The 15,573-nt window shown below is 39.5% G+C and overlaps 1 protein-coding gene across 7 annotated transcripts in view; it reads right to left on the bottom strand.

The window, feature by feature from the left end:
- Positions 1-15,573, bottom strand: part of Csmd2 (CUB and Sushi multiple domains 2) — a 582,265-nt gene that overhangs the window by 218,926 nt on the left and 347,766 nt on the right. The gene's annotated exons all lie outside the window — the stretch shown is intronic.

The following is a 15,573-nucleotide window of genomic DNA, read 5'->3' as shown; positions in this document are numbered from 1 at the left end:
ATTTTCTTAGCTTACAGAGCAATAGAAAGAAAAGGTGCACCAGGGTTTGGCTGGACTGGCTGGGCTCTGAGCTTTAGGCAGGGGACACGCTGGATACCATGCTGGGCATAGTGCTGGCAGGGTCTCTTCGGCTAACAGCAGTTATGGTGGAGCTGGCTTTCTCTTAGCCCCTCTCCCTTTCAATAGCTCACCCCAGGCAGTGTCAGTCTGCATGCTCTTGGTAACTTGTGTTGGGAAAAACCATCATTCAGACTTAAATGTACAGTCACAATCCCCAATACTTTTTAGCTTGGTTTGCAGTACTAGGAAAGGAAGCTTATTAAAGACATAGTGGTTGCAATCTCCCAGCAGAGATAATGCAAATCCACTTTTCTCCTTTCAGTGTCTTTGATGGGAAATGATAAGTAGCCATGGGGATTCTGACAATTTCAAGCCACAACAAACCCTATGCTAATGAGGTGCCAGGTGAGCGCCTCTTTCAGAGACCAAAGCTTCTGCAGAAACTGGTTGAGAGAGGCTACTGGGTCCCATCTCTGTGCCCTGACCACTTCCTCTTACCGCTCCCATACTTCACCCTCAGGACTCACTCTTTAGAATGCCCTTTTCTTTTAGGCCATTTTTGTGTTGATTACTAACAGATGCTGGAAGGAGGATGAGGCACTGAAACTGCTGTACACGGAAATACAGACAATACTAAACCAAAATTAAAAAGGGAAAAAATAGAATGCAAAAAGTAATTGCAACAACAATGATGCAGGGAAAAATATCAATATCAAGTTAAAACTTTTATAATTCTGTAAAAATATTCCCACGGTGAGCAAAGTATATGCTCAGAGGATTCATACAAGATAAAATAGAATTAGTAGGAAAACAGTCAATGTCACTAGAAAAAATAAAGAAAAAAACCCATAAAACCTACTATGGTTGAGGCTTCATGGGAACTCATAATGACATCCGTTGCTGGCTGCAGAGTAAATTTGATACAATCCTTTTGGAAGGGAACATAGGAATTCTCATTAAGAGTCACAGAACTACACAGATACTCTGAGTCAGTAATCTGTAGAAATTAATTCAAAAGAAAAAGAGCTACATGGACAAAGATGCTCATAATGACATAATTCTATTATGGGGAAAAATGCGAGCAATGTATATGTCAGCCCAATAAAGTGAGGTAAATTATAACCTTTAATGTGATGCAGTCTGAACGCAATCATTAAAGTTATAAATATGACCTTGTGCAAAGACTGTTAAATATCATTTTAAGTAAAACATTAGATCATAAAATTATACGTGTACTTTTGATGATAGCTATTAAATACTTGTTTATATATGGATAGAGATTGGACATGAGCCTCCAAGTAAAAATTGTATTAGGATAGTAGATTTCTGGGTGATATTGTTTTTCAAAATGAAATGGCATTTAATTTTTGTGATTGCAAAAATGTTACAGAGTCATCCTAAATTTTTTTTAAAATATATAAAAGTACAAAGAAGACAAAAGTGAATGTGGGTAATCACTTAAATCCCTTTATAGCATTTATATTTATGTTTCATGTTAATGATATTCATGCTTTAGTGAGTATAGGATTTGACTTGCTAATTATAATGAAGCTAAGATGAAAAATAATAATAAAATCATGTTTGTCAAAGAGGGAAAAACCTAAAAAAAACAAAGGAAGTGGTGATTCCTTGGGCCTAATTTCTTCCTAATTTTTCCTGCCCTTTCTATTTCCTCTTTTTCTGCCTGAAGTATTTCTTTTCCAACCTGCTGCTAAAAACCCTCTTATCAAATTCAGCAAAGTAAGCCTGGTCCCTAAGACTTACTCAGTCTCATCTAATCCCTGCAGTTTTTTAAGTATAGAAAGAATTTGAGCCAAGGAGAGAGAAGGACATGAAAAACTTTCAGGCAATGCAAGATAAAGTTAATAGTACTGATTATTGCATATTATTGAGGGTTTACTAAGTATAGGCACCATTCTAAGTACTTCCAACAATTACTTAAATTAATTCTTACATAACACTCCCAGGTAAGCACTATTGATAACCCCATTTAAAGATGAAGACACCAAGGCACACAGAAGGTAAGTAACTTGCCAGGGTCACATAGCCAGTGAACGACAGTGACAAGTTAAATCCAAGCAATCTGACTCCAGGGAACGAGATGTTAGCCACCCCTCCATTTTGTCTCTCAGTGTGAGAATAACACTGCGCCGCCCACTACATCTGACAGTGCAATTCTTATGGGCTCCTTAAATCTGTTAGGTATCCATCTATTTATTTCAAGCATTATATCAGCACTGAATTATGGTCACACACAGTCACACTCTGTTCAGCTTTTGGTAGTCCAGTTGGGAGCATGATGTAAATGATGCCTAAAGACAATGACCTTGAAGACAGGAAGGGGCAAGTTGTGTGGCCTTTTGAACCAGTTCAGGATGGACGAAAGAAAAAATTCTACAGTTTCAGAGGGAAAGTGACCAGAAGCATTGTAAGCATGTGAGCAAACACATTTGCTACAGAGGAGAATTTAATTAATAACATCTGAGTCCTTGAGTCCTCATTCCCAACTTCATCACTCTAAGACTTTATTCTTTTTCTTTATCGCTGTTTTCAAGAGGCACAATTTTAGATTTTGGGTACCTGTGTAAGGCTGTTTATTTCTCAATTTGTCTTTTTCACTTGTTTGTTTTTTTGGGTTTTTTTTGGTACCGGGGATCAAACTCGGGTCTTTGTGCTCGCGAGGCAGGCGGTGGAACCACTGAGCTAAATCCCCGTCCCACTTGTTTTGTTTTTATGACCTGGCCAACCTTCTTCCCAACATAGGCACAGATACTCTGTGAGAATAGAAATCTTCCTCTGAGCTCCTAATAGTTCCCACAGAACATGGCACGTAGAAGATGCTCAACCAACACTTGATGAAGGAATCAATAAGTATCTAATTGCTGCTACCATCAGAAAAGATGGTGTCACAAACATGGGGACCTCACAACCCCATCCTGCTACAATCGACAAGCAATAGAATGGACTAGAGTCTGTAAAAATAGGTAGATTTATTAGTCCTGGAAACTAGAGAGAAATTGTGAGTGTGGTCCTCAGTGCATATCTCTTAAAAAGAGTACAGCTGTGGCCTTAAATAATTCAGAGCAGAAAAGGAAATGACCCAGTAGGTCATTAAATATCAAAGACCACAAAAAATGCAGTACTCATATTACATTCATAAAATACCACTTGAAGATATTTTCTATCCAGCCAAGAGATGAATCAAACTGAAAAACTCAAGTATGGGCAAGTTGTGGTTAATAAAAAATTTTAAAAAAGATTAGCAAAAAGTATATAAATTAATATAGTAATGAATCTAAATAACTGCTATAAAGATAGTTATAAAATGAATTGCAAATGTAACAAATATTCCTTGGAAGAGAACATGTAAGATATTACTTCCACCCAAACCCAAGGGTAAAATATTTCAGATTATACTGATATAAAGAGTAAAGTTGGAGCTAGGAGATATGTTAATCTCCTCATCTTGCAAGAAATTCTGTTTTATAGTTTCTGTGGTTAATTAGAGAAATATAGGTTACAGCATGTTTTAAAAGATGCTAAGTATAATTAGTAATAGAATATGAACTAGCTGATCTTCAAAATTATCAAAAGGGGAAAAAGCAAAGCAGTCAATTTAGAAAAAAAGAAAGAATAAAACTGAAAAAAACAAGGACATATAATACTGTAAAGTAAGATACTAAAAGAAGAGACAGAATACCATTTATGACAATAAATGCAGGCAGGTTAATATCCTGTTAAAATATAACCCTCAGCTTGAGACAAGACACACAGCTAAAACAAAGTAACTCCGTATATTCAAAAGGAAAGGAATGGGCCAAGATTGCTTGGGCTTCACATTAGAAGAAGGTTACACTTTCCCAATGCCTGGGTCCCAAAGATTTCTATCTGATTGGTGGGGGTGAGCCCAGTCATCACACATGTAAAAGCTCTCCAGGTAAACCTAAATTGCAGCCAGAGTTTAAGTACTACTGGCAGAAGCAAATGTGAACAACAACAACAAAAGGTAGTGTTAATATTAACATCAGACCCTTTTATGTTATATTATCCCTGATTCCTGGATGATTCATTTTTCAAGCCAAGAGCCTACTGGACAGCTACTGATAAACATTTCTTCTTGTACCTGGAAAGAGATGGGGTTGCTAAACCAACACTATTAACAAGAGACTATGACCTTAGAAAGCTCTGTCTTCCATCTCAAAAGATAACCCAGATCTGTCCCAGTAAGGGCAGGATAGGGAGGTGCACCATAAAGGTTTAATATTTCTTGCTCTGGAAAATCATATATGCATGTTACATTAACTTTTCTATTAGAAAATAGAAACAGCTTGCTTTTCCGGTATCCCAAATGAGGAATAACAATAACAAAAGTTGTAATTGATCTCATTACTATCAATCATCCAGCTTAAAAGAGACAACAGGTACTCTCCCCCTTCATAAGCAGTTACCAGATAGTGCGCCTGGATTTTGGCTATGAGACTGTGCTCCCGTGCTCTTGAGTAGCTCAGATTTTAAAAAAATAATAAAGGTAAAAAACTCATTAACAAGCAGATGTGTAAAATTAGTGTGCCTAATATGAATTTACTATGATCTTGAGTAGAATATAAAGGGGGATTGTTGAAAAGCTCTGTTACTATTTTTCTTTTGAAATGGGTACAGGCAGCTTTGTTATGTTCAAAATGCTAATTACATCAGGTGTAGCCTGACAAAGTGAAGGGTATTTCACTAATCCTGACAAAGACCTAAAACAAAAGCCAAATATGATATTTAAAACATGGAAGCTGGGCACATTCCCAAAGGAAGGCTTGATAGTTATGATTATATATGCCCCAAAGCACTGAAACAGATACATGAAAATATGTTAATATGAAGTTAAAAAAGTAAAGAAGGGTCTGAAAAATATTGCGAGTCTGTGTTATATGAACTCTGTGGCCTTTAGCTAAGAAACACAACATACTTAAAGGTTCTCATGGAATCCTGCAATACTGGACCTTATAGTATGCTACAAGGAAATCTCCATAACTTCTGCTATACAATAAAATTACCAGGCTACATTTTCTGCTTGGAGAACAAATAAACTAGGAGTCAGTAATGAAAGAACAAAGAAAATCACCTGAAAACTCATAAGACTCTTAATAAATAACATTCTGCATTCAAACAGGAAATAGAGCTGTCAACAATGATCCTAGGCCAAAGCTGCAGGAAGGAGAAAATCTATGATCTCATTCATTATTAAATAATGAGCAAAAATAAATGAAATGAGTATTTATATCCAAAAAGTTACAAAGAGAATAACTGAACAGGAGTAAGAAAAGAAAGGAGAATAAATTCAGGAGAGATATCAACAGGAAAAAATAGCTGGCTTCTAAAGAGAAAAATAAAACAGAAATTATAGATTTGTCTACACAAGAAATATATATAGAATATAGAAGTATATATATGAGAGGAGGTTATAAAATTAAGGCAATGATTTAATTATGAAATATAGACTGTATAACATTGAATAACATATTTGAAATTTGGACAAAATGAATTTCCCAGGCAAATTTGAATTATCAAAATTAGTTTGAAGGGAAAATCATGAAGAAACTGGACACTGTTTAGGAAGTAGGTGGTTTCATGGCCAGTACTTTAAAATCTTAAACAAGCAGATATTATCCAAACTATTTAAATTAATTTTGATACAAATATTCCCATAATAATAGTACGTATGATATGCATATTCACACCCACCTACTCATGCATGGACATATGAACAATGAGGAAAAACAATCCTATATGTGAAATGCTAGCAAATCAAATCCAGCCATAAAACAATACAGACATAACCTATATAACAAAAACAACAAAACTTTACTGATAGATAAAAAAGGAAATTTAAAAATGGAGATAGCATTTCTGTTTGAAACAATTAACCTCAAGTCTGGTATAAATTTAAGCCAATTCCAGGCACCATCCACCCCATACTTTTCCTGGCACTGAAAAACAATTATAAGATCCACCTATTGGAATAAAAAGATTAAAGTAGTCATGTTCTCTTTGAGACAGATGAGGAATAACATATGAGGTGCTAGCTGGCATTCCAAGAGTGTCATATGTTTTAGCTTATTAAACCTCACAGCAGTATCTGTCATGGGTACTATTATTAATTCCATGTTACAGAGGAAGAAGCTGAGTCCGAGTGTTCAAATAACCCGCCCATAGTCACATAGCCTGTAAGTGATGGTGCTGGCACAATGATCCAGTCAGGTTGGTTCCACAGCCCAAGATCTCAACCATACTTGCTTCCATCCAATGGAGGGAGAGCTTGCCAACACAGATAGTAAGTACAATACATTACTATTTATTATAAAGCTGCAATAATAAAAATCTATGTAGTATTGGTTTCAAATAAGATATCAATGGAACTGAAAAAAAGTTCACAAATAAACACAAGAATGTAAGAATTCAGCATATGGTTAGGGGTCTTTTCAAATTTGCAGGGAAAGTGTTGCTTGATCAGTAGGACAAATGGTTGACCAGTTGTTGAAAAGACTAGGTCCACACCTCACTCCTTGTGCCACAGAAATACTAGAAAAGCTAAGTGGATGCACATTGAGGCAATACTCTTAAGTGAAATAAATAGGACACACGTGTAAATACCGAATAGTTTCTCTAGTGTGAGAAACTGAAAGTGTAAATAAGGACTAAATGTATAATAGGTAATGTGAAATAGGAAGAAAAGGGGCAAAGGGGAAGGAAGTGGGAGGGCTAGGGGAAAGGATAGAAGGGAATGGGATTAATATGAGAAAATGGAAAAATAGGAACAAAATCTTTATAAATAGGGAGGACTGGAGGGGTTGAAGGGAGGGCTGGCCAAGGGTGAAAAATAAGAACCAAGAGAGACTATGTAAAGGTGCAAATTTCCAAAGATGAATGTCATTATATTGTATACCTAAAATGTACCAATGATTAGAATGAATAATCGATAATGTAAAATAGGAAGAAAAGGTCCAAAGGGGTAGGGGTAGTGGGAGGGGCAGGGGAAAGGAAAGAAGGGAAAGGAAAAATGATGAGAAATGGAAAAAATGGAATAAAGTCTTTGTAAATAGGGAAGGGTGGAGGGCGTGAAGGGAGGGCTAGGAATGGGGAAAAAATAAGAACCAAGATGCATTATATAAAGGTACAATTCCCAATGAGAAATGTAATTGTGTTGTATACCTACAATGTACCAATAAAAGAATTTAATACAAAAAAAAAGAAATACTAGAAAAGAAATATAAGGAATATGTGTATAATTTCAGAGGTTGGGAAAGACTTCAGCATTATATCAAAGTTAGAAAGTGTAAGAGAAACAATATTTTAAACTAAAGAAATAGAAAACTTCTGGATTTCAAAAGTCACCATAAAGAAAAGTTAAACAGTGAGGAATAAATGGAGAGAAAATATTTGCATGTTATTACAGTTGAATATTAATATGTCATATATAAAGAACTACAATGCAACAAAAAGCAAAGCACTTGAAATAGAAATATTAGACAGGGAAATTAAGAGGCAACTAACAAAAGAAAAACTAAAGTTTAGGTCAATGAAGATGTGGAAAACAAAAACTTAAAATAACAGAGCTATTGAGTAGGTGAAGACTAAGCAGTCAAGAGGTAGAAGGAAAACCAGAAACATGGCGAGCAGCGCTACAGGGACAAGGGAAGGGCCTGCAGGCAGAGGAAGGGCATCTGTGTGAGGGGACTCTGAGCTGAAGTAACCTCTGGGCTGAAGAACACTTAGCAAGTTTCAGCAAGGAAAGTCTTGTTGGTGGCTTCAGTGAGGACAGTTTCAGAGGAGTAGGAGACCCAAAGTCAGAATGGGGTGGCCTAACAGAGAACTGGGAGGTGGGGTGTGCACACAACAAGGACAGGGAACCTGTCAAAAAAGTCTAGATGTGAAAGAGTTTCCATGATCCTGCAAGGAGGTGTGCTTGTGATGAAAGAAGTTTTTATTTTCTTAACAAAAACAGCCAAGAGACACTGGAGAAAATGTCAATGTTCATAGCAAGGAATCTGCAGAAGAAGGATGAGTTCTAGGAGGCATATAGTTTGAATGTCTTCCAAAAGGCCCGTATGTTCAAGCTTTGGTTCAAAAGTGTCACTACTGTGAGGTGGTAAAACCTTCCAGACCTGGGGCCTTATGAGAAATCACTGGAGACTCCAGCCTCTTCTTTTCTCTTTCTCTCTTTTTCTTCCTTGCCAGGAGATTAACAGTTTTGTTCCACTATTTGCTCCTGCCATGATGTGCTGCCTACCAAAGCAAAGGCCAACCAGTTACAGATTGGAACCTCCAAAACTGTGAGCTGAAATAAAATTTTCCTAAATTATCTCAGGTATTTGTTATAGTAATGGAAAGCTGAATAATGCAGAATGTGTGTGGTAAGGCAGAATCGGTAGCAAAATGTATGAATCAGTGGTTTACCACCCAGTAGAGACTGACTGGTCATGAAATTGATATGGTAGGTCATGAGCAGGATGTTAAAAACAAACACAGAAACAAAAGGAAGGAAACAGAAAAAAAAAATGTGAGTTCATTACAGGTAGAAAAGGTGAGAATTGTTTGCGAACTCTATGGTTAATTATGTGCAAGTGTGTATTAGATGCAATGTAAAAATGTATTTTTATTGTGGTGCTAAAAGTATTTGAAGGCTTCTGACCTTAAGCTTAAATGTGGACATATTAAAACATTTTTTTCTTGATATCAATCTACAAGCGGGCTTGGTTTTTGGTGGGAGAAAGGCTTGCTCATCTCTCTATCATAATGGGAGAGAGGATGGAGGAAGAGTAAGGAGGGTATAGGTTTATAGGCTTGGTGTCTTTGGTATTTGCAAGTCCAGTGTGTTGCCTGTGAGGCAGAAGTAAGGTTATTCTCAAGTGCAGTATGAGGGGAGGGAAGGGTTTGAGGAGACTATAGAATGCTTGGGATGGTTTGCATGAAGGAGTGGAGACCAGGCTGACTTGAGAAACACAGATGGACTGCCAAGCACTGTTGCAGGTTTGATTGAGATTGGTGAACATGAACTTACAGCCGAGTCAATTTGCCTGCTGGGGTGATTTTCTCTAGCAATGCTCACCCAAGCAGAAGTTCCCAAATCAGATAGTTCTTGATTTGTTGTGCATCCCTGGATCAGCAAACTGAGGTCGCTTTGCTGATTAATGCTACTGCTGAGCTGAAGGCAGAGGTTTTACAAACCCACCCTCACATTTCCTTTGCCTCTTTTTGCTCAGCTCAGTGTATGTTAATTTCTAACGCCATTATCTTGACATCATCTCTGGCGCTGGAGCTTGGCGAAAGTTATCATTTAGCTTTAATGGCTGCAAGGAGACCGTGGGGAAGTCTCACGGCAACAAGGGTCACGGGTGAAGCTAGTCACCTGGAAGGCCTCCTCCTTGTCATAAAGACGACTAACTTTAGCCCCAGTTCTGCATGAGAATACTGAAGACAAAAAGATTATGATGCAATATAGACATGTACCAACTCCCCATGATGAATGCATTCATTATGTATCGCAAACATGTACTTATAAAAACATAAATGTAAAAAGAGGCAACGTCAAGGATGCGTTTTAGAAATGTACAGAAATTCTAAAAGAAGTATCAAGGACAAATGGAGACTACTGGCTATGTATTTCCCAAGTACCTTGCATGTACTATTAAATTCATATTTGATATAAACTGATTCAAAAGCCATGCTCTGCACTTGTTTTTGGATTTATTTTTTCTTTCATATCCTCATTTCTTGGCCTGGCAGGATTTGGATGTCGATGACCTGAGACAAATTAGCGTGGCATTCAGCAGAGCTGCCCCTTCCCTCATTCCCAAAACACTGCCCTTTTGCTTCTATGACACCCATTTCTGCTATGACCTCCTGCTCTGTCTGCCCCTTGCCAGTCATTTGAAAGCTCTTCTCTTCAACCTGACTTTTACGTCTTGGAACAGGAAGGGTCTCTTTCAGAGCTATCTTTTCACATCACATGCTTTCGTCAGGGTACCCCACTCCACATGCACTGACCTCTCTTCCAGTTCCAGAGCCCTATGTGCAATGCTCTCTGAATTGTCTCCACCTAGCCCGGGGTTCAGTAGAGTGATGGAGCACCTGCTGAGTGCCAGCCACTGTTCTAAAAAGGGGTTAGCAGCCAGATGGATGGATAAGCAAGCCGTCGGTCCCTGTGAAGTTTACTTCTAATAGGTGACACAAAATAGGGAGGGGCAAAGGAGAAAACAGTAATGGAATGTGGGTGGGCAGCTTTCAGTCAGGGGGTCAGACATGGCCTGTCTGAGGAAGTGGCCTCTGAACTATGTTCTGGTGAGGAGGAGCCAGCCGTCCTAAGGAAGATCACTACAGGCAGAGAGAACTTTGCAAGTGCAAAGGCCCAGGGCTGGGAATGAGCTTGGTGTATATGACGGACAGAGGAAGCCAGAGCAGGAGAAGAATGGTGGTGGATGGAGCAAGAAACAGGAGATAAGTTGTAGAGAATGGCAAAGGTCTTTTAGGTCATGGAAAATCGTCTGGACTTTATCACATGATTTTAAATAAAACATGTCCCAAACTGAACTCCTGGTCTTCTTCCCCAAATGTGGTTCTAGATTTCAGGACCTAGAATGTTCCTTGGCATCAACAAATGATTCAGCCCTGCCATTACCCAGGTACGGGCCAGGCCCTTTTCTCATTCTCCTCCCTTCTCCTTTATACCATTGCCTTCCAAATAAATACCAGTAGCCCAGACCCTCCTGTCATATTCCAGACTTGAAACAAAACTGCCTGATGTACATCTGTCCTGGGGATCCCACCAGTACCTCAGATGCATGTTCAAAATTACACTATTTTCTGAACGCCCCCTTCATCCCTGACCTCCATGAATGACAGTATCTAGTTGCCTAAGTAAAGCTCCTTCTCCTTCATCCCCACAACCAATCAGTAACTAACTTCCGTTGATTTTATCTTGTCAATATCTCTTGTACTTGTCACAACCTCTTCACACCCTATCAAGTGGAGGTCTTCTTCCTACTGTAATAGGCTCCCTGGTCTCCCACTTTAAATCTCACTCAGTTTGAATCCATCCTCTATACTGGCTCAGTATGGAGAATCCATTTTATAAATCACAAACTTTTGTTCTGTTACATCCTTGTTTAAAACTCTTTAAAGACTCCCTGCTGCACAGAGGAAAAAGTCTAGACTTCATAAAGGGGCTCAAGACTCTCAATAACCTAAGGCTAAGCTCTTTTATCTTTATCCCCCAGCCAGTGAACACTCTTTTCCAGTTAGGTTAAACCACTTGCAGCTCTACAAACGTACAAGGCCAACCTCATCTCTGTATTTCTATCTAGACTATTTTAACTTTCTAGAATGTTCTCTCCTCTTGTCCATGTGAAAAACTGTTAAGTATGATTTCTATCGAGTGGCATGGGTCCTTCCCAACCTGTATTTATCCTTTCTAGCTGTAGTCAAGGGGTGTGTATATCAAGCTTCCCCCACCCCAATGTCTACCTATACCTATACCAGTCTTGGCTACAATTCCATTATCTTGAGGGCTGAAGAGTAAAATCCTGCTGCTAATAGGCTTGGATGGGGAGCTGTTCTAAACCAAATCCACTCCCACTTCTACCACATTGGCTTTGTCTATATAATAATACCAATACTAATATGAATAATAATAACTATGACAAAGATACAAAACCAGTGCTTATTAAGAATTTGCTGTATCTTGTTCCCCACCTTAAGGAGAAAGCATTGTATCTTCTCCATTCATACAAGGTGTTCTCGCTGGAAGTATGGAGTACATGTCTTTAATTTGTTGAGAAGTTTCTGTTCTACTTCTAGTCTCCTGATAGCTTTTACCCTGAACAGCTATAGAATTTGGTCCAATGCTTTTTCTCCAACTAGTGACAGGATCATATGGCTTTTTCCTTTCCTCTGTTAAAATGATGACTTTTGGGGGTGGATCTTCCAATGCTGAACCAACACTGCCATCCCTATAATAAAACCACTTTCTACATCCTGCCAGATTTGACTTCTAATAGTTTGTTTTGTTAAACAAATTTCTATCTATGTTCATACTTTTTCTTCTATTATCTTTATCCAGTTTTAGGATTAGCACAATGTTGAGTTCCCAAAATGAGGGGAGAAGTGTTCCTTCTTTTTTCTGCTTTAATTGTTTGATATAATTTATCAGTTAAAATGTTTATGAGCCTGCTGTTGTCATATAGGTAGGTTTTCAAGCTAGGAATATGCTTTCTTTAATAGGTGCTATTCAAATTTTATATTTCCTCCAGAGTTAGTTTCAATAATTTGTCTTCTAAGTTACTTCTTAGAAGTTGTCAAATTTATTTCAAAAAAGATTTTTGTAATAATGCTTTCTATATCCTTTTAAATTCTATAAAATCTGTGGTAATGTCCCCTAGATCTTAATATTGTAATTTTAAAAATGTATAACTGATATTGTGTAACAGGAAGAAAAGGTCTAAAAGAGCAGGGGAATTGGGAGGGGTAGGGGAAGGGAAAAAAGGGAAAGGAAAAAATATGAGAAGAGGAAAAAAATGGAAACAAGGTCTTTGCAAATAGGGAAGGGTGGAGGGGGTGAATGGAGGGCAAGGGAAGGGGAAAAAAATAAGAACCAAGAGACTCATGTAATGGTACAAGAGCCCAATGATGAATGTAACTATATTGTATACCTAGAATGTACCAATAAAGTTAATGGGGGAAAAAAAAAGAATTTTCTGTATGACTGGCACTGAAGACACAACAATGAACAAGACACTTATAGTTCTGTCTTCAGGGAGTTTGCAGTAAAATAAGAGTGTAATACAACAAATGAAATAAGTGACACTTACTGTAATAAACTGTACTATTGTTCACAATCACATGCTCCCTTCCTGTCCTTGCCATACACCCCTTCACGTGGACCTTCTCCATCCCTAACACCATTGATGTTGGTCTTGGTCTTGTGATGAGTTTTACCCCACAGAATGTTAGTGGACCTGGAATAGGCATTTCCAAGCAGGTTTTCAATGTGCTTGGCTGGTTTGCCTCTGTCTGTTGAAGCTTTTGCCTTCTGCCAAGAGAACAGAATGCTCTAGGTACAGGCTACTGAGATCTTGATGCTGTTGCTACCACAGCAAAAGTTGCCTCATATACATATGTAAGGGGGCATGAAGAAAATAAAAGGTGAAGGATTGGTCTTCAGGGTAAGGTGACAGTTAAGGGATGATAAGAAGGAGCCAGCATTATGAGGGATATTCCAACCTAGTGAACTATAAGTGCAAAGGCACTGAGTAGGAAAGAGTTTCAAGGGGAAGAGTGATGTGCAATAAAGGAGAGAGATAAGAAGGGGTTAGTCATACACAGCCTCATAGACCTTTTTCTCGGGGGTCTCCCATGGCATCCAAACCACTCAGCCAAGGCCCAGGTCTTTGCTTGGCATGAAGTCTGTCTGGCCATGGTGAGGGCGGCCATATAATACAATGTCTATGAGGGACACTTCAGAAAATGAAAGGTGGCACGATTAATAATTACCTAGTACAAAAATAAATAAATAAAAATAATTACCTAGTACAAAAAGTGTTAACTAGGATTGTACTAAGCAAATAGGGATATATGGTCACCTCACTCATGGCCCTTTTATTTCCTGCCCACAAAAGCATCTTTATGCCGTGGAAGTAGCTTCTGCTTCAAATTCCTCCCTCATCATCAAGAACCCTCTGGGACTGGGACCCTCTGCTGAATCTCACAGGTGAGGGTCTAACAATTGTTAAGTTCTTTTCTCCTCTAGGTGGACCCTGCTCCCTGTGTCCCCTAGAGAAAGGCTAGGTTCTTGGTATTAATCACCCACCTGCTCGGTAGCATGGTCTCTGGGAATTACCCACTGCCTGGAATTATCCTGCAGCCACAGATGATTCTTGCCACACCTCTGGATTGATGGTCATCTAGTCATTCCTGGTGGTGGCCCTCCTCCAGACCCTCTTCATGGCCACACTCTGAACTGGGATAAGCATGTGCTCCTCAGCTTCAGGCTGAGGGTCTCATATCACCTGCTCAAGGAGCAGACTCTGACACCTTATGAAACAAAGTGTGAAGTGTGTGCTAAGCTCCTGGGAAATAGCTGAATCTACACTCCACAGGCTTAGCATTTACCTTGAAAATAGACGACAAATTCTTTGGAAAACATGTGTAGCCAAACCAAGCCACCAACCTAAAGGTGGAACAAATGTAAAAAATAATTGGGTTTGCATGTTATTTTTCACTTAACTGTACAATGAGGGGGGGAGGAGCAGGTATTTTACCTCAGCGAGTCTTCTCCCACATGTCTAAAAACTGGATGCATAACTTCTCAACTACAGCTTTGATGTGAAGACCCAAAGCGATAAGGCTTGGAAGGCATGGAGTGTAGCAGTGTGCCTGGGGCCGGGGAGTACACTTTCAGTTCTTACTGACTCTGAAACAGGAGGGCTTGTCCCGGCTGTGCTGTTGATGGTGTGTCTCCACCCCTGCTTCTTCCCAGGGCATCTCTCAGTCTCACGCAGCCAAGGAGAGGAGCCAAAGAGGTGTCTCCCACCCATCTCACAGCACAGCTTCTACCAAGCTTGACCCCAGCCCAAGCAGTTTGCTCTCTGCTCCTCCATCTCTCTTCTTCTCAATGAATGAACAGGTGATCCCAGACCCAGAAGACTCTACCAGGAACCCTCATTTGTAGGAATGACTGATGCTTGACTGCAAACTGTGATGTGGGCTGCTGCCTTCTGTGGGCAGCATGAGGGCCCCTGGTGCTAAATGGCTCATTCTTGTCAGTCTTGACTCTCACTGTAGGATTCTGAGGCCTGTGACATTTTGAATGAAAGATGGATGACCTGATGCCTTACTCCATGGCCTCAGCAAAGTATCTCTAACCCCTGTGAGGTCACACAGCTACCTGTGCCCAGTCCCTGGGACCCTTGAGTGACCCTCAGAGGGTTCTGTCTTTGACACAGGAGCTGATCTTGGCTGGCCTCCATGTCCCCTATGGCTGAGGGACTACCTTTCCTCAGATCCTCTAGTCCTGCTTCAAACTGCCACCCATTGAAGACTGGAAAAGAATATAAGTTGCTGCTCAGCAAGATCATAAGGAAGTTTGTGTGGATTTCCCCGCAGAGGAGCCAGTATATTCCATCTTCCATGCACAGTTAGCCTGAGATAACAACCTTCAGGGCCTTGGGAAGCCTTATCTGAATTAATAAGGAAGCCTATTGGTAGCATTCCCATTCTTAAACCCCTCCCCTGAGCCCCAGAAGATTGCTTTTGTATAAAAGGACTGGAGGGAGAGCTTAAGAGGGTAACCCAAGACCTTCTTAGAAAGCCAAGTCCTAGAAAAGGTGATCAGTGCCCCCTGAGAACCACAGAACCAAGGGCACCCACCATACCCAGGGCGCTTATATCCAAGTGAAACCACAAATTTGCCAAGAGGCTCAAAGAATGGGGCAGGGATACTGGTAGAACTTCACACTTCTGCTTGGAAGC

The sequence above is a fragment of the Heterocephalus glaber genome, unplaced genomic scaffold (assembly GCF_053883595.1).
Source record: "Heterocephalus glaber isolate CG9 unplaced genomic scaffold, H.glaber_assembly_v1.0 deba00001452, whole genome shotgun sequence".
NCBI lineage: Eukaryota > Metazoa > Chordata > Mammalia > Rodentia > Bathyergidae > Heterocephalus > Heterocephalus glaber.
Note: the sequence above shows the minus strand (reverse complement) of the source record. Positions and strands in the feature narration are given on the sequence as shown.